Here is a 20754-nt window from a genome sequence, read left to right on the forward strand (position 1 = left end):
CGAGCAGCTATTTGGTAGTATCATCGCATGGACCTGTCTATCCTTTTCCCGTTAGCCGTGTCACAGAATATGTGTTTATTCTGTGGCCGAGTATTGTAAAATTGTAATGGCGGCTTGGATTTTGAAGCACGTTGGCTTATGAATGTCTTAAAATGAAATTTTCTGGCTGCTGACATTTTCTAAAATGGTTAATAAGTATAAATGCTGCGTACCTGAGTGTGAGAATAAGACTGCTGTAAGACACAGATTTCCTGGTGTTGTGGATAGTAACTGGTTTGCAACATTGTGAGTTAAAAAGGAAAGTGAGGGGAGACATCCTGGTGAGTGGAGTGCTGCCTAGGAGGGGTGTGCCTATCCACAAGCTCAGGGCTGCGGAAGCCATCATGCTGAAGCAGTGTCAGGAGTGGGGAGCAAAGGAGTCGACTTCAGATGAGACACATGGCAAGGGATCAAATCCATCTGAATAGGGAAGGCGTGGGAATCCTGACGCAGGTGATGATAGACGGCTTAAGAGCGGGTAATGTGGGGCAGGGAAACGGGGTAGGGGGGAGGACAAAGGTAGGATGCAGCTAGTAGAAAGGAATGAAGTAAGAAAGCTGGAGGGGAGGGTAGGGGGGAGGCAGGAGAATTAATCAAGAAGGGATGGAGAGAGGGAGGGAAAGACAAAAGCAGGGCGGGGAGGGGAGGGTGCACATAGAAACAGGAGAAGAGGGTAGGAAAAAAAGGGAGAGAGTAAATATAATGGTTGTTAACTGCAGGAGTATCCTAAACAAAGTGGACAAGTTCTGGACAGTGGTTGAGCTCTATGGGGCAGATATAGTGGTGGCAGTAGAGACATGGCTGGATGAGGATGTTGCAGACAATGAAGTAAGGAGAGGAAGTTACATATTTTTCAGAAGGGATAGAAACAGGAGAGGGGGTGGGATAATGGTTCTTGTAAGGGGGGAGTTGGACGCAGAAGTCAAGTGGAAGGGAGGAAAGGAAGAAATACTTCATCTGGAGATCTCAGGGAAGAAGAGGAAAATGCAGCTGTTTGCGGTGTACAGGCCGTCGGGTGATGGGGGTACAGAGGTGGAGGCTGTACTCGAAAGGCTTTATAGGCTGAAGGAGGACAGCATGGTAGTTGTAGCAGGTGACCTCAACCTTCCAGGGGTCAAATGGCAGTGTGGTAAAGAACTGGTGGGGCCACTGGGACAACGGAGGGCAACTAAACTGGTGAACATGGGGTTACAACAAGTGGTGGTAGAGGAAACTAGGATGGGTGGGGGAGCTGGCGCTTCAATATTGGATGTAGTGCTGGTAAGACCCGAGGAGCTATAGCCCGTCCCACTCTTAGATTGCAGTACACGGCTTATGGCGCGCGCTGTTGCCAAATCTCTAACACATTACGAATTTCAGGAGATGCGTGTCTTTGTCATTTGGATCGAACAAGAAGCATTTTAAGAACTCATATCGTAATTTATAATATTTTATACTATTACACATATAAATTTGTAATAATGCCACTTTTATGTAAATTTCAATTAAAAACTACCTATTGTAGACAAAATTTTCTTATAGTTTTCTTTTCTATTCTAAAAATCCCATTATATATATATATATATATATATATCACATTTTCATGGGCCTGATAAATGCCGTATTTTTGGACAAGTCGTGTCCAAAATGATAAATAAAATACGGTAATGGAAATTCTCGGTCAAGTAAGTTATGGGAAAAATCCGAACAATTGGTTCGAAATGGGGAAGATTTTTTGAAAAACAGAAAAATCACAACAACTCCCATAATATGAATAATATCGAATCCGTTTTAACGTATGATAACTCGGATTACCTAATGCCGAAAAATGTTTTCTAAATACATTTTTGATACGACCAGCCATAACTGCATGGGTTCGAAAAAAATTTTCACCGGACAAAAAAACGTAACTGCCTTAGTAGACACCTTATCAAATCTGTTTAAATTGTTTGTAATAATATCATAATTATTTTCCAAAACTTTGTCTAAAACAATGTTTGATAAGATGCTTCGTGAGAAGGATAGAAAAATAATTCAAAATTTTGTACCATGATCGCTATTAAATTCCTTCGTATTTATTTCATACATTTTAAATATTATGTTCAAGAATCGATTATAATATTTTTTGTTGACTAAGGAAGCCATGTATTTGAAATTGCTTGTAGGACAGAACCCCACTTATCTAAACACACGACCCTGTTTCCTCTTACGACGGCAGCGCGCGCTCTTGTACTGATAAGACACATCTTTAACAGCTATTTCCACGGAAACTGTAGAAGCAATTGAGATGGAGCTGCTTTTAAAAACTAATTCAATTCATTGTGAACATTTTTCTCGCTTTCGTCCCCCATCTATCTTTAATAGAAAAAAAATTTTCCGCGGGTCAACTTTTTGATGTGTCAGTTTGTGAGAAAATGCATTTCAGTATATTAAAAAAATTATTTAAGTGAAACCTGTACAGTTTTTGTCTTAACATTTGTTCGGTGGCGTCCTAAGGCATTAATTTACTAATAAAAAAATCTGAATGAAATACACATGTAGGTTTTCTTTTTCTGATGTGAAACATATTAGAATACTTCAAAACAGTTCGCAGCGAATAAGTTATGTTTTTTAATTTTTTCGGACACTTAAAATATTGTTAAGGATTCAAAATAAGCATTGCCTGATGCGTATTTTGATTCTATACAATATGAAAAAAAGCTTGGTCCAAAAATTAAAATTTTAAATTTCGTTTGATATTTGGCAACAACGAACGAAGAAACAAGGACAGTGCTAACGGCAATCGGCGTGTGTTAGAGAGAGAATGCGCCCATTTACTTCCATACTGCAATCTAAGAGTGGGATGCTCTATAGCCACTCACTCTAAAGTGGTGGATGGGATAAGCGACCACGATATTCCCGTTGTGGAGATTTGCCTGGACAAGAAGGTCATGAAAGGCAGCAGCAGGCAAATATGGTTGTATGGGAGGGCAGTACAGACAAGGGTGCAGGAGTTTCTGGAAGAGAAATTCTACCAATGGAGCATAGGCATCGATGTGCAGGAACTGTGGAGGGATTTCAAAAAGGTGGTGGGAGATGCTCAAGAGCAATATGTACCTAAAAAGAGGATTAATGTGGGAGGGGACCCACCTTATCATGGAAGGGAAATTCGGAAACTAAAGAGGAAGGGTAGACTGTTATATGCGCTGTGGAAAAAGGAAGGAAAGAAGACAGTAACAGAGGAGCTGAAAGAAATAGGAAAGCAACTGAATAGAGAGATAAAGAAGGCGAAGGAGGCCTATCTCGGGGACCTGATGGTACAGGGGACAAAAGGCAACTGGCAAAAGCTATACGGGTTTGTTAGAAGCACGAAGGGCACAGGGACAGGGGTACCAATTTTGAGGAATCAGGAAGGTGAAATTGCAGCGGGATCCAAGGAAAAGGCAAACTTGTTGGCCATGCAGTACATGTCAGTGTTCGAGAAGGGAAAACAGTGGGAAAGGAAACATGCTGAGCATAGTACAGGGCGACACGAGAAACGGCTGATCAGGAAGGAAGAAATTGAGAAAGTAGTGAAAAGGTTAGACAGCAGGAAAGCCATAGGTAAGGATGGCATAGGGAATGGGATGATAAAGCTGGGGGGGGGGGGGGCAAGCCAAGGTGAAGTACCTGGAGCTGTTATTCAGTAGATCGCTGCAGGAGCGCAAATTGCCGCAAGAATGGAAGGAGGCGGTGGTGGTAACTATACACAAGAAGGGGGGTAGCAAAGAGGACCCAGCCAGCTATAGACCAGTTAGCATCACGTCGGCAGTAGGCAAGGTAATGGAGAGGTTAGTGCACAGGCATGTAGTAGGGGAACTGGACAAAAGGCAGTGGATTGACAGGAGACAGCATGGATTTCGGAGGGGATATTCATGTGAAACTCAGCTGGCTGGCCTGTTGGAGGAGCTGGTGGAGGGGGTAGATAATGGTCTACAGATAGATGCCTGTTTCATCAATTTTGAAAAAGCATTTGATAAAGTTCCTCACGAAAAAATGATGAAAAAAGTGGAGGGAGCTATAAGTGACAGGAGGGTGGTGGGTTGGATTGGTGACTTCATAAGCAACAGGACACAGAGGGTACGTGTGGAGGAGGAGTTGTCGGAAGGGTTACGTCAGGGGTGCCGCAGGGCAGTGTGCTTGGCCCACTTCTCTTCACTATAATGATGAATGATATAGGTGAGGAGATAAAAGGGCATATCAGGCTGTTTGCAGATGACTGCGTGGTATACATGGATGCGGAAATAAATGGGCTACAGGATGATCTGGAAAGTCTGGAAGAGTGGGTGGAAAATAATGGTATGAAAATAAATGTGGGAAAGACAAAAGTGGTCAGGTTTACCAGGAAGAGGAAGATTGTCAGGAGGGAATATCGCTGGAGGGGAGACGTGATAAGTGAGGCCGACAGCTATAAATATCTAGGGGTGGTGCTGCAGGGTAACCTGGGGTGGGGGGAGCAGGTAGACAAGGTAGTCAAGAAGAGCAGACAGGCCCTGGGCATGCTGGGACGAGTGCTCAGGGGGGGAAGCAGCAGCATACGTGACAAGGCCTATAAAACTATGGTCTGCCCCATGCTGGAGTATGCCGCAGCAGTGTGGGACCCATACACGGCAGTACTTGAGAGGGAGCTGGAGGGGGTGCAGAGGAGAGCAGCTAGATGGGTGAAGGGCAAGTGGAGGAGAATGGACAGAGAAGGGAAGGGGGAGTGCAGTACCACAGAGATGATGATAGGAATGAGATGGGAGAGCTTAAAGGATAGAAGACAGGAGAGATTTGTCAAGATGTACCAGGTGCTGAGTGGAGTGGGAGGATGGGGAGAGCTGGGGGGAAAAGTCAAAATGGGAATGACTAGAAGTAGGAAGGAAAATACTAGGAAGGTTTTCAAAGAGAGGAGGTGGAGGACAGAAAGGGGAAAGAATGCAATGGTCGTGAGGACGGTAGGGGAATGGAATAGGCTGGAGGAGGAGTGTGTGGTGGCTGGGAGTGTGGACCAGTTCAGAAGAAGAGTGCGGGGAAAGTAGGGAGAATGCTTGCCACCGGGCACTTTGTACCCAATTGCAGCTATATATAATAATAATAATAGAAGAGAATCGCTTCACGCAAATTTTCTGGCATGAGCGATGAAAAAATTTAGCTGAAAATATGCAGTTTTCATTTCACTGCAGATTCTTTCAGCCTTGGGACTAAATGCTTAAATGCTAATGCAGTTCCCACCATTCTGTTACCGGGTGAGTATAATTTTATAATTAATTAATTAGCGTGTAGTTTTTTTAGACTGGTTTGTTCTTGGTAGATCTGAAACTTAGTTCTAACATTTAAAGTTTTGAAATAACCGTCGTAATTACAGTAGAACCCCGATTATCCGCGACTCAATCATCCGATTCGCGGATTAACCGCGATTTATGTCCATCAAGTCCAATTTTTTAGTTACATATACCAATGATTCAAAATGTATGTAAATGTTAAAATACTTTGCAAAATGTATGTTGGTCAAAGTACTTTGACTCAGTTATGTTTATATACACAGAAAGTTTTAAAAAAAATACTAGTACATACATACGTATGTACATAATATTTTTGTGTTCCATGTTACGTGAATAGCTTATACACTGGTGCGCGATTCCACGTCCGCATGACCGGACTGTACACTCCCGCGCGCAGCACGGCGCCGTGCCTCAGAGATTACCCGGCGCATGGAGACAGTCCATTCCATTAGTGTACGTTGTTGAAGCGTGAAGGTGGTGATAATTTTATGTATTGTAACAGTGATCTGCATTCCGACGGATTATACCGTAGTGTTGTGCGGAAGTGTTGTGCGTAACATTTCATCATGTCATCAAATGAACAGAAAAGAAAGCGAGTGGTACTGTCCATCGACAGCAAAACAAAAATTATAGAAAGATTTCAGAGTGGAGAAACTATTGCAAACTTGCGACTGAGTTTAATGTCGGTAACACAACAGTGCGCAACATCATAAAAAATCGCGAAAAAATCCTTCAGTTTGCTTCACAGACTGACACTTCAAGTGGATTAAATAAACGCAAGACGATGAAAGAATCCACATTTAGCAGCTTGGACACTTGTTTGTTTGAATGGTTTCAACAGAAAAGGTCGGAGGGTGTACCATTAAGTGGCGTAATTTTATCACAGCAGACGTAAATTTAAAAAAAAACTAGGCTTGACAGAAGAACCATTTTCCTGTTATATTACTTCTCCGTTATTTTATGAGCACCGACTGTACGGAAGTGTGTGTGTTGCAACTAGTGCTTTGCACGCAAGATAAATTCAGCCTATCACTTGCTGACGCGGCGCAGTGATACGACGGTGTTTGTTTATTTCAAAACTCAGCTAAGAGTGAACGGAGAATAGATATAACGACCCCTCACGGTTCCCAAGATTAGGGTTGTTATAGAGAGGTGGTCGTTATAAGATTTCCGACCCATCTGCAACACTAAGTCATAATAGGCCGTTTTTGCACTAATTCCACGTTCAGCAAGCTAAAAATAAAAAATCTAACATTTAAAATTCATATAAATAAAGGGGGATAAAAACACAGTGAATTATACGAGACAGAGACACCGTTTCAAAACCATCAAATAAAGTCTCAATGCACTGGTATGAAAAATCTTATCTCGAAAAGAATTTTGAAGGCAGTCGTTCTGTAAAACAATAACCAGCCCGATGGTGTTACTGACAACAGAGCAATGAGCTGAGTGTGTCAGCGTCGCTTACGGGCGATGAAAAGCATGCGTGACCTTGGCAGCTATCAGCTGTCTTGGGCCCTCGGACTGGCGGGCGGCTAGTCACACACTTCGGTGCAACAATGACTCGCGTGCCCACGTCTCCGCACACGAAAGACTTAAAAACCACTGCTGCCCAGCACTAAGCAGTCCGCTTCTATGTCAACAACGCACACGCACACAAAGCATGTGTATATATGTAATCTCCGAATGTCCACAGATGGCTGTCTGTGGGCTAATGACTTTTGAGGCAAGCATGACTCGGCTAACCGCGATTTTCAATTATCCGACTCACTCGTCCCCTTCATTAACACGGATAATCGGGGTTCTACTGTATATGTTAATTGATTTTCCTATGGCCGACGTAGGTATGTTCTGTTTGCTTATTTTTCACATTTTAACTGGGCTATATCTTAGTTTATGAGAGAGAGAGAGAGAGTGCGGTATGTTAAATTTGCTTGCTCTCAACCCGTTAATTTTCTCAAGTAGCGTTAGGTTAGAAAAAATCAAACTATATGAAAAATAAAAAAAAAATAAAGAGGTTTATTCTGGATTCCAAATTTGTTATTTTGGGTAAGCACATACTCTAGATTACCTTAAAACAACATAAAATAGTAAATGTTTGATTCGTTAAATAATACCCATTAAAAATAGTGTACAAATGTTTGGTTGATTAAATTATGTTCGAATATTTTTGGGTGATGTAAACAAGTAAATGTAGTCAAACTAGGAGTAAAACAGATAGTAAACAACACCAAAATTTGAATTATTTTTCCACTATGGGGTAAGAAATTTCCTCTGCTGCTTTTTGTTTACTACACATGTTTTAGGACAAATGAAACCTTGTAAAATGTATGTATATCATATGTTTAATGTTGGCCAACTTTGTTTTCTTTTTGTCATTAATACCTGTTTGTTTTGAGATTTCCTGATTTTGTTTCAATTCATGGGTTTTTGTGCAGGTTCATCAGAGGAAGTGTGTTTCAACACTTCCGGCAATGAGAATTCTGAGATACAACTTGTGTTTCATGATCACACATGTAAGTTATTTTTTTTAGCTACTTAATTTTACTTATATTTTATTTGGAATGCAAGTATGGTATCGACTATCGTTAAACTTGACCACATTACTCTTAACACTCATGTGAAGGTAGTTCTCAGTTTGTATTTAAAATAAACATTAAACAGGTGCAATTATATTTCAAATGTTATTCATTGTGAATCTTATCGGTTTTGGTCTTGCTCTTTAACCCTTAATCGGTCGCGCTATGGTCAAAATGACCGGGTATGATCAATTTTCACTGCTACGAGACTGTACACTGTACACTGTTGTATCATCCGCTCTTCTGAGTAGCTGCGTCATAGGGTTCTAGTATTACAAATCTGGCATTGTTTGCCACTTGCGTTCTCGCTTTCATTCAAAGTGGATGCATGAAATGTTTCAGCTGGCAGGGGTGCCCACAAGGGGGGGGGGGGGGGGGGGGGGGGTAACAACGCAGACTGCGTCATTAAAATTTCAGGGGGGGGGGGGGGGTGGTTAAAAGATGAGAAAAATGTATATATTATTTTCATAATTATAGCTTCTAATGTGAAAATACGTTTCTGGTGCTTTGATAATTGAAAGGGATCTTGTAAATCAAATTGGCAACCCCGCACTTTCCTAAACAAAAGCAGTTTGGCATCTGTGTCGGTTCAGGATGGAAATATTACCTGATATGACCAAAATTATTGTTAGAAAATCAGTTTTAATTAATGCAAAATGTGATAAAATATAATACTAAAAAAGTATAATATTATAAAATAATTGAGTAAATCATTGAGAAAATGGCATTAAAAATTTCAGGGCGAGGGGGGGGGATGAGTCATAGTGTTTGGGGAGGGGGGGGGGTGGGTGGGCACCTCTGCAGCTGGTCATTATGACTGTGCACAACCTTTAAAGTTTCATTTTATTTCGAAATAATTAAAGCACATCTTACACACATAATTCACAGAAAGGGATTCAGCTTGAGCACTTTGCGATACGCTTCAGAGGCTCTCTTTGAGCGTAAGGTCCATAAAAGTGACATTTTGGATGATTTTAAAGTTAGTAGTATTAGTAACTAGTGTTTTATTATTTTGATTCCACAATCCATTAATTTTTTTATATATTGTAGATTTTATCTAGTAAATATTATCTTAAATTGTTCACAGATTCAACTGTTGGCTTCAACAGTGCGACTGGCAAGCTGAACCATGACCTAATCCCAACATGTGACAATATAGTGACGAGCCTAATTCAATCAGGTATGCATATCTTCTTCTTCCCCCAAAACGTAAATTTTAATTTGGATTAAAATACAGACTCCTTAACACATAAAACTTAAAAAAAAAAAAAAATCTTATGTCCGGTATTTAGTTATTTTTAAACACTGTATTTTTTATAATTTTTTTGCAAGGACAGTTTAGGTTAATTTTTAGGCCACTGTCAGTATTTGATTTGACCTTGAATACTTAAAATTTAAAATATTGAATATTCGTATGCGTACATAGCATACCTCTCGAATTTTCACTGTTGAGATTAAGACATTGTGCAATACAAATAAATTGATGTAAGCTTTTGGACATACGCCATTGCTAAGCACATGTATGTCTGTAGAAGAAAACTATAAAAACCATAAGACAAAAAACACAAAAAGCAAAAAAAAAAAAATTGCTGTTGTCAACAGGATATATATATACACCAGATAATATTCCATAACAGGAATAACAGGAATATGGTCAACAAAACAAAGAAAAACAAAGAAAAATGGACCAGCACAACATTTGTCTTGTCTCAACTGTTGTGCTGGTCCATTTTTCTTTGTTTTTCTTTGTTTTGTTGACCATATTCCTGTTATGGAATATTATGTGGTGTATATATCCTGTTGACTACAGCAATTTTTTTGCTTTTTTTTGTTGTGTTTTTTGTCTTATGGTTTTTATAGTTTTCTTCTACAGACATACATGTGCTTAGCAATGGTGTATGTCCAAAAGCTTACATGAAGTTATGCACTCTCATTGCACAAATCTTTCAAAGATAATTATACAAATAAAAATTTTTGTGTTTCAATGGGATATCATATTAAAAAAATAACATGCAGAACAATTGTAGCAGACTAAACCTAACAAACCTTGCATTAAAAATTTGTCTCATTTCCCAGAAGCCACTTTACTACGTTGTTACTTTTTATTTTCTTTACCTATCAATTTATTACATGATATGAGGGGAAACAAAGCATTTTTATTGGATTCTAATTCTAATTCCTACTGTTCGAAATGGATACTCGTATTTAAGAATAATTTGGTATTTGATTCAAACTAAAAGTATATTGACACAGGCCTATTAATCGTTAACTGTGTATTTCTTCATGTTAGCTAATAAAGATTTGCTTATATTGTTTACAGATTCAACTGTTAGCTTGAACAATGTTGCTACCAATACCAACATGTGACCAAATTGTGACATCGCCAATGCGATCAGGTATGTACATCATCATTTCCCAGAAAACTCTTTTTATTGCAAATCGGTTTTATGTACAGGCTTCCACAAACAAAGTATTATTAACACCTTTTTTATTTTAAATAAAATTTTGTTGGACATTTGTTTGTTAAAATTCATATCATAGTAAAAAAAAATTGGCAGAACCCTAATTTTGGACAGATGCTTAGCTAAAGCCTTGTAAAAATTAATCTCGGAGATAGTTTTAGTGGTTGGGCTATCATACGCCTCTTTTAAGCTTACACAGTTGTAATTAAATGCTTCCTGCTAATTTATTCTGAAATCTGGGAAAGTCTGATACTATAAATCACCATCTCTAGTTATTATACTAAACAAGACCTTATTTAATGGTTTTTATAAACTTGGATATGAGTCCTATCTTATACTGGAAGCATGAAATGTTGTAGTACACAGTTTTGGATTAAATCATTTGTATTTAGCCTTTTATCTGAAAACTCTTTATTTTTAGTATATATTTAAAAAAAATTTATTCTAAAATCATAGAAATATAGGTTCTTCAGGGTTTTGGGAAAACCTAACTTTTATTGATTTATGAACTACATTAATACTAAAATTATAGAGTTAAAATTCAAATGCTACATAATACAGTGAAATTCCGTTACAACGTACTTCAGAATAACGTATCTTTCAGTTCAACGTATGATTTTAAATTCCCGCTCAAAACACCAATGTAAACAATGTAAAAATATTTCACTTTAACATTAAAAATGTATCCTACCTTTCAATACAATGACCATTCTTTTCCAGTTATCAGGAAAATTTTACATAATAGTTACTGTGTTTGCGCAGGGGTTCTTTAGTATAAATGTACATTATGATTAATTTTTATCACTTTCAAGAATCGTTAACAAGTATAAAACGTAAACAAACGTATCAACGGTTCATAGAATCATAGTATGTACATTATAACGCGCCATTCGTCCTCCATGGATCACACCAGGGGGGTGACAGTAGATACGACAAATTGAATCCTTAAAAATTGGATCATACCATGTTTCACCAACATCGGAAAAAAAAAATATTACAAATTTTGATCTCTTTAGTTTATTACATATCCAGTTATTATAATTACATACGGCCATCTTTGTATTGTCTCGTGGTAATAATGGGATTTGAAAGTGAAAGATTATATTTTTAAAATTGCTGCGTGGCATATTGCCGAAAACGAAAATTAGAGGACGTTGGCCTGTCGTTCTCCATTTTACCTGCTAGCTACTTCTGTAGTTTTTGAATTTGAAAATTAAAAAAAATAATAATAATAATAGTGGAAAATAAATATAATAAACAGAATTAAAATTCATTACTAAACGATCATCAGTTTCAATCTGATTATATAATTTGGACTTTACTAGTGCAGAAAAATATTTTATAAGTGCACACACTTGAAATCAAATTTCTAAAATGATATGGTGGTCGTGCGGATAAAGGCGTAAAGCATCGAGTATTCTCAGGCCTGGTGTTCGCAGGTTCAAATCCACCTTGCACAAGGGTTTTTTTTTTCTATTGCGGAAATTTTTTTCTTTTGCGGAAATAGTTTAACGTCCCATTATAAGGACTAACATAAAGAAATTTCACAATATCTGTATCCTTTATCGAAAAAATATAAAATATGGTGACTACAAAGGTGCCAACTATCACGCGCTAAACCTTTCTCAGGTTGTATCTGGCTGTAATTTTTTCGTTGTCAAGTTGCAAAGAAATGGTATGATCGCAAGGGTTTTGTTTACAAATTTAAGCAAACGATCATTACTATGGGAGTGGCGCCTCTCCCTTTACTTACCTTTAGTGCACGAGACGATCTAAACAATCGATTGCTCTCTCGCCGCTCTTCAAGACAATTTTTTTTATCTGCGCCATCTTTTGGTTATTTATAGAGCACGTTTTAAAAGTTTCAATTACCGCAGATACAAACGTTAAATAAAAATTATATTTTAACTCGTATACAAAATAGAAAATCCAATAATGTTAATTTATGCAGGCTAATTTTTGAACTGTTTGGTGTCACAACATGGCCGACACGCTTAAATTGTTTTGCCATAAAGGTCAGAATGTTGCCTGGCACAGCCATGCTCGCGACACGCACTACAAGTGCGGAGCTATGGTTATCTATGGATGAGAGGTTTGTTTACGTTTGACGTGGCACGAGGAAAACAGTATTGTTGATTGAATATTTTAATCAGGATGGATGGCCAAAAAGATAAAAAGAAATGCAAGCAATTTACTTTGAAGGAAATGTGTAAATTTTAAAAGGATTTGACAGGGTTGGGTCAGTAGAATATGCAGCGTAGAATATGTATATTCTACGCGTATATTCTACTGTAGAATATGTAATGTAAAATATTGAATTTTCTACATATTCTACATGTATAATACTCATCTTTTTACAGCCTGCTTTTAATGAGTGTCTTTGCGTACATAAATTAACATGATACGATTGGTTGTCAAATTTACTTGTAAGTTTGTAATAATAAATTGAAAGTAGTATTCTTGAAGGAACAAACACACTATGTTTCATCTAGTGATACTTAACCAAAATCACATACTATATATACATATAGATAGATTACATTATGTATAGTCTTTAGAATTTCTCAATATTCATCAGAAGCAACATCATGCAGTTTTAGCATGTGGTAGACATGCAACAACTTCTTGGAACGTTCAAAGGTTAGTCTGTTCCTCAATGGACAATGAACGAAAGAGCAGTAACTAAATACTCTCTCCAACTGTGCTGAAGATGCAGGAATATTTAGCAGTTTCAGAGCTAGTGTGCTGAATACTGGATGTTTACGCTTAGCAAGCTCCCAAAATACAGATGGTTTATTGACTCCTTTTGATTTTAGTGTTGTGAACACACTTCCTGCTGCCGAACTTTAGAAATTGGCCAAGTCTTCTAGTCCTTTTGCATCAAGTTCATTGAAAAGGAAGTCTTCTATCTAAGAGAGAAAAGAGAATATCAAATTTAAATTCCAAACTTGTATTTCAGCAACAAAATGAAACACTACTGACTGTAAAAATAGATCTTTAGCTTAGACAGAAGCTTATGTAGCTAGTGTAGCTTTATGTTTATATGGAACTGAAACATGGACAATGAGGAAAATGGAAAAGAAGTATCTGGAAAGGTTTGAAATGTGGTACTGGAGGAGGATGGAAAAGATTCGGTGGACAGATACTACTACTGGACGTTAAGCCCACTTCCTTCTCCTTTATCTACCTACCTCATCATGTTGTTCGGTTGATAGTCTTTTCCCTCTATGTACTGGATGCAACAGGTTTGCAGCCATGCCATATGTAGTTAAAGCATATGCTCTTATTTTGTTAACCTTTTCTTCAAAATGTGGATAACCATGCGGCTGCACTTGTGTTAACAGGCAACACAAGTGATATTCCATTGTCAAGAAATACACCAGTTGCTGAAGAAAAATGTGAACCTTCGAAAAAAGTAAGAATTCATTGACACGTGTCCTATGCCTATAGAGTTGTACCTTTTTAATAAGTTTTTCCCTGTTACGAGACTCTTAGTGCATACTTTGCTGAACGTGTTGACAGGGATGGTAGACCGCGCGCGACCCCTCCCGAGATGAGCTGCTCAAGCCCAGCGCTGGTGGTGTTGCCGCGCCGTCCCTCACCTGGCCGTGGCGCGGAGTTCTCGGTGACGCGCGGCGACGAGGGAGTCGTGGACCGGAGCTCGCAGGTCTCGGGAACTCACGGAGAAGTAAGGAAACTGAAGGAATGGTTGCTGCAAACCTCAGAACTATCTGTGATGTCATCCAGGGGTTGGTTGTGAGAGGGGAAAGAAAAAAAAAAGTGTAATTTGAAGATTGAGGGAGAAGGGAGATAAAGGGTGGAGTCATTGGTCGAAGGGTTTGGCCAACAGCCAGTCACAACATAGAATTGAATAAAAATTGATGAAGGGAGGAAAAAAGGGGGCTGAGCCACTGGTGGGGGTGTATGGGAATGAGGGGAGAGCAGTGAGAAAATATTTCATGTGCGAGTTGTGTGGAAATCGTCTCTAAGAAATGTTTTTAGTTATATAACATAATAAAATACTGACTACCAGATTAAACGAAAAGGTTTTTCCAGACTATTTTGTTTTTCATGACCACGTGTAAGCTTTTTCTTAACTCTTGGCAGCCAGCTTTCTACGCTTGAAGCAACCATGGAAATATGCAGAGCTGCCAACCATTACAGATTTTCCGTAATTATTACGGATTTAACACGGAATTACGGAACATCTCTGGTTTATTACGGAAACTAGGCTTTGTGCTGCATGGTAATGGAGAAAATTCCGTTTCTGCTGCGCGTGATTCGTGAACGCAGTTTGAATACATCGCGTGGTTGCGCAAATAACGGAACTAGTAAGTGTGCGCGTGTACTGTCAAAATAAGTAGATTACATAATTCTCGTGTTTTGAAATAATAATGGGATGGTATTACGTCCGTTGTACGATACAAGTAGTACATATTCTCGGACTTTTCATTTGTCGGCTACTTACATCACGATAATTTTTGTACGTTACTTTGGCTAACCTGTGTTGTTTTAATTTATTTCTTGAAAGCCATTTTTTTCATCAGTGTTTTTGTCGTGTCTACAGACGTGACATTTTTTATGTTTTTTGATAGTGTTGTGTTCGTCAGTGCCGGTTGTAGAAATGAAGCGTGTGACAGAACGGAAGGTATGACTGTAGGCGGCATAGTGAATCAAAGAAACATGCAGAACATTTTATAGCCATGATGAGCAATAAATCTATATCATTGTTTTTTCGCTACATCTGAAGAAACGAAAGTAACGAACGCATGGTTATTGTTTACAAGTTCTTATCCAACCAGGATAAAAGAAGCAAATAAAAAGACAGTAGTTCAAAAGTTTAACTTTGAATACTTTGAATTGAAGAATAAAAATTTCCAGTATTCAGATATTGTATAGTTCAAATAGTTTTTTTTATTCATTAATTTGCATTGTATTTATATACCTACATAGGCCTAAATTTTTCATTTTTTTGCATATTATTGTCTTTGTTTTATCTTGTGTGTCATAATTCCCCAGGAAAAATTTCTTGAGCATGATTTACGCGTACTTTTTTCATAATTGTCATTACTGATGGGTGTGATTTGAGGTTGGCAGCTCTGGAAATATGACACACATGCGCACATGTGTATTAGTTTTGATTGCGTGTGCACATGTGAGCATGTATTTTTTTTATTAATGCTGATTGGATTAAACATAGCTAATTCTGGATGAAAGCCATGTTTCTGAATGTGAACAATAAAAATTTTTAAAATGTCAATAGTTAAGCATTTTAACATTTTGGTGTAAATATTTGAAATTTGTGATATCGTGAGAACAGTCGGTTAGTAGGGTTGTGCGAATGTTCGGTATACCGATACCGAAATCGAAATTTTGCTACTTTCATTTTCGATTTCGGTAAGAATTTCATCTGTCGAAGTTCGTTTTTAGCGAAATATTTCGAGCCAAACGAAAGTTCAATAGCTTACCGAAGTTCCGTTTGTTCTAGTTGAAAAAGAACTCGTAATTTAATAAAAATGTACAGTAGAATACCGGTACAATAACGTACCTTATTATAAAGTATATTTCACTTTAACGTATTTTTTTTAAGTCCCCGCCAAAAATCGTATCTTCGCCATGCGAAACGGTTTCAGTTTAAAGTATCATATTTTCACTATAACGTAAAAATTCTACTAGTAGCGTGGCATTACTACACCAAAATTTACTTAAACTGGTAAATAAATTTCCAGCTAAATGATTAATGTAGTATAACAAAGATACACAAATACCACCGCAATGTATTTTCTAACCTCTAAATTCTCAAAACAAAGTTAACAAACAGTTGCGCGCACAACCATAGATTATACCGTACGTAGTATGCGACGTGAGCAACACAACACCATTCGATACATCGAAAGACGGAAGTTTGAGAGAAGTATTAATTATTTAGACAAAAGTGTTACGCTACGCTAAAAATACTGTTTGATGTCTGTGCCGGGATTGTTTATTGTTATTGTTGAGTTTATTTTCAGGTTACGTTATTTAGACACCGCATTGTATTTGTGCTACAATATAAATGATCCTGGAGATAAAAAGAAACGAAAGCAATTCACGCTTAAGGAAAAAGTGGATATACTCAGAGAACTAGACAAGGGGAAAAAAGCAAGTCGCAGTTGCTAATACATATGGCATTGCGGCTCTTCTGTAGCAATTTTTTATATATTTTTTTTCTCTTTGTAAAGATATGTATGCATGTTTCAGTACTAAGTACAAAAACTTGAGGTACCTGTAAGTACTTAGCACTGAGATTCTACTGTAATGTCTTTATATGATTTGCTTGTTATTACTAATAATGTAATAACATATACAAATCATATAAAGACATTAATTAGAAAAAATATTTCCCTTAAGATTAATTTACGTGGTGATGAAAAAAACTCACATTAATGAAAATACGGTAAAATCATAATTTGAACAAACATGGCAGATAAAGTAAACAAAATTCAACCGTGATTACAGTAGGCCTAGGTATCAAAACAAAATCATGCAATATTTGAAAAATTACCTGATTCATTTGCTTTCAAACAGTAGTGTAGGTACTATATTCGTAAAACATACATTCCAGAACTGTTAGTACAGTATTTAGTATTTACCGTATACACATAAACAAAGAACGTACCTACTTTTATTCGAGCACAGCCAAACAAAAACATTGTCGTCTGCTTTATTTAAATTTTACATACTCTGACTGGCATATAAAATCCTCATAATATACAGCCAATTAGACAAAAAGGTCAACAAGTCACTGCGTGTAATGACCACTTGGCAGCAACCATTTGTTATGTTATGTTTTGTTTTGACCATGTCCCTTGCCTGGTCTACAGCTTCCTGAGCTAGCCATGTGTGACAGTGGTGCAAGATGGCGGCCGTTCCGCAGTAGTCACGTATTTTTTCATCAGTACCATGCACGTGATAAATATATTATCATAGACTGCGACATTATGACTGTAAAGGAAATAGTCTGTGCGCTGAAAGATCTGGATTGATTCTTGAAATTTACGAGTGACATGGGGCTGTGTTGTGTGGTCTAGGGCGGATGTTGATTATATTAAATAATAATATTTATATGTATATATATATCAAAAGGTACCAAAATGATTTATGTAATAGAATTTATTACTGAAGAGCAAATTTTGGGGCACTTTTTTCTTTGTTAATTAAAAAATTTCGCTTAACTTTCGTTAAGAATATATTTATCTCATAGAAAAATTCATTTTCGTTTCACTTTCGCGAAACTTGATAAATTTTCTTTCACTTTCATTTCGTGTGGAAAAAGTCACTTTCGCACATCCCTATCGGTTAGGTTATCAATATTTAAAATGTTGTAAAATAGTTTCATTGGTTGGTTAGGAATTACCAATTCAAGATGTAGTAACATAACGTAACCAATTGCCCTTATTATTTTATTGTATTTGTAATTTAGCAAACCTAACCCAATCTGCCGTTCACGCTATTTTGAAGGTTTTTTTTATGTAGCTTGGCAATTACATACCATTTTCTATAGAATATGGAAGTCAATCTAAACATCTTTCCCATGTGCTTAATTCTATAGTATGTGCTACGAAGCATCATGCATGAGCTGCGAACTTCGTAACTGTTCTGGCCTTGGAATGGACTGGTTTGAATCTAGGGCTTCCTGCTAGAAGCTTGAGGTCTAGTTTACCTTGCACCTACCGTGCTGCGTTACTGGCAAGTCATGTGGTTAAATTCAGATGTTGAGGTTGGCAGTGAAATACAAACACTGTAAGTTCATCCTTTGAAATTGTTTAGCTATGCCTTTGTTTTTATAGCACATTCGCATTGACCAACTTGTGTTCGCAGGTTCCTGTTTGCGGGACTGGACACGCCAAAAGGCGGGGTTACGAATTGCAACAGCAAGGCTGAGTTTATAAACCAGGAAAGTGTTGCAACAACGCGTCACGTTCGTTGCAAATATTTGATTTAAAAGGGTATCCTTTTTACTATGCAAAACTTATACAGGTGAAAAATGTGATGTGTATAAATACAAATAATATGCACATAACATGCACACAATATCTGCATCTTTGAAAGTTTTTGGAACACTTCACTTCAAACAGGGAAGGAGAATAAAAAGATGGAATGCAAATAGTTGGAAGTTGGTTGATGCTTGCATTGCTGTGCGTAATTTTTAAACTTGGCCTAAGGCAGTTGAATAATTTGCATCCACTTTATTTTTTTGTTACAGGCGGTACCAGGTGGAGTGAGTTGAGGTGATGACTGGACTGCTTGGGAGGGAGAAGGAACCTTGAGTGCCCCACTCCTAATTATCTGGAAAGGAATTTTTAAAGGATGCTACAGTGCTGCAATTTTTGTTATGTTGGAAATTACATCGAATTCTTTCCAGTGATTTCGATCAAATACAACAGGAATTGTGAAATTATGTATAAACATTTAGAATGTTAGTAGTGTGTTTTTCAGTATACAGACAAATCTTACTAATACCAAAATAAAGGGTCCGTAAATATGGCACTTTCTTATTATGATTTTAACTTTGTGATTAACAAATTTTAATAATTTGTAAAGACAATCAAATTAAAGTTATAAATATTATACACATTATCAGAAGATAAATTTTAAGCAGTAATAAAATATGTAATTTTTGTACTGTACTACTCTTAACAACATATACGTAAGTTTAAATTACCTACAAAGTAACATATCTTTATTTTGAATTACTATATACTTCCTAAGATGTTTCTTCATCGTACATTGAACTAGAATATGGCATAAGTATTATTTTAGTTGAAAAAGAAATAGTGGCTTATAATTTTGTGATATTTGTACAAACATTTAATGTTTTTCCAGGGGGCAAAATAACTTTTGTTTTACACGTTAAGAAAAATATTTTTTACTAAATCTGCTTAGCACTATAACTCATATGTAATTTCTAGGGGCTGTGAAAACATTTTGTATTAAGGAGTTTAGTATTAAGGTAATGAGGTTTAACTGAAGTACTATTGTGTACTTATTTTTGAGTAAAGTGGTTTCTTAAATTGAAATGTACAAAATTTAAAATTCATAGTAGTTAACTGCATTCTATGTATTGCCTGCTGGAAAATCATTCAGGCTGTCTCGCGTGTGTAGAATGTTACAGAATATTACATATTGTTTAAATTATTGTTTGTTAGTTTTTCAAATTTGGTTTTATTTTGAAATTATTTTTGAATTGTTTATTGTGTTGTTTAAATTGATTACAGTGTTTTATCACAGTTATAACTCACATAAATGTGGCATGATGTTTATGGTCCTACTGTTAGATTCTTGGTCTAGGTTGTATACATGACAGGATAAAGCACCGTTCAACAGCATTCAGTTTTCAAGTTGCTGTCGGGCAGTTTGGTAGTTAAAATGGAAAAATATAGTATTACAATTAAAATGAACTGGCACAATATGAATTTCTATCCGATATGGTCAATGTTTTTTAGTCTTGCCCTTTGCTCAATATATGTAACTTTTACTGTGTAAAATGCTGCCCAAGATGCATTCTTTCCCATATAAAACTACTGTCTTTTAAAGTTAAAATCTATATTTAGTTATGCTTTCCAGCTCATGTTAGGGTTACAGTTTTTTTCTCTCTATTTAAAGTTGAACTAAATAGGGGTTTGTTGCATGATTTGCTTTTTAATTAAACGTATAACCATGCAATGTGTTAAATTATGAAAAACTTTTCAATTGAGATGTTAATATAAAATGTGTGAATATTATGTGATAAAACACTATGGTTAAGAGTAATGGTACATTTGTAACACGTGTGGTCTGCCAAGCATCTAATGTGTGTATTCATGAAGTATTTTAGACTTGGTGTTCTATGAGTAGTTGATAAATTAAGTCTTTATAATACTTATTTGATAATGAAAATGTTCACAGAAATCATTTTTTTTAATATTCTAAGAAATTCCTTATTAATTTATGTTCACTTGTGTAGTATAAATAAATATAAATTTTGTTTTGAACAGGAAAGTTGTTTTATCTTATTAATACCCTGGTTAAGAAAATTCTATTGTATAAAACTAGGAATGAAAAATTTTGATGTTGGACTTAGGGCAATATTTTAGGTGAAATTTAAGGAAAATTTGGAGACATTTTGGTAAATTTTATAATTTTTGGTTCATCTTTATGTGAATTTCTTCAACAGGAGATTAATTGTGAATCAACTCAACTTTTCATAATATAATTCAAACCAGCATATTGCCTAGTGGCAACAAAAAAGTTAAAAGTAAGGTGTTAGTCATGTGGGTATCAAAATTAAATTAATCGAAATAATACAACTTTAACCCAAAAAATGCTGAATAGGACAAAAATAGCAGCACAATTTGAACAAAAATACTGAAAATGTACAAATATTTCCCCAAA

The 20754-nt window shown here is 36.6% G+C and overlaps 1 long non-coding RNA gene across 3 annotated transcripts; it reads left to right on the forward strand.

Moving 5' to 3' along the window:
* The first annotated feature begins 683 nt into the window (after positions 1-683).
* On the forward strand, positions 684-20361 carry LOC134539880 (uncharacterized). 3 transcript variants are annotated; one of them, XR_010076359.1, is made up of 7 exons: positions 684-5264; positions 7739-7816; positions 8967-9059; positions 10200-10275; positions 13686-13756; positions 13837-14029; positions 18587-20361. It is a non-coding gene; the product is annotated as an uncharacterized LOC134539880 (long non-coding RNA). The 3 variants fall into 3 exon arrangements; XR_010076358.1 differs by having other exon boundaries at positions 13864-14029; positions 18202-20361; XR_010076357.1 differs by having other exon boundaries at positions 13864-14029.
* The last annotated feature ends 393 nt before the right edge of the window (positions 20362-20754 follow it).

This window comes from Bacillus rossius, chromosome 16 (genome assembly GCF_032445375.1).
Source record: "Bacillus rossius redtenbacheri isolate Brsri chromosome 16, Brsri_v3, whole genome shotgun sequence".
In the NCBI taxonomy this organism is placed as follows: domain Eukaryota; kingdom Metazoa; phylum Arthropoda; class Insecta; order Phasmatodea; family Bacillidae; genus Bacillus; species Bacillus rossius.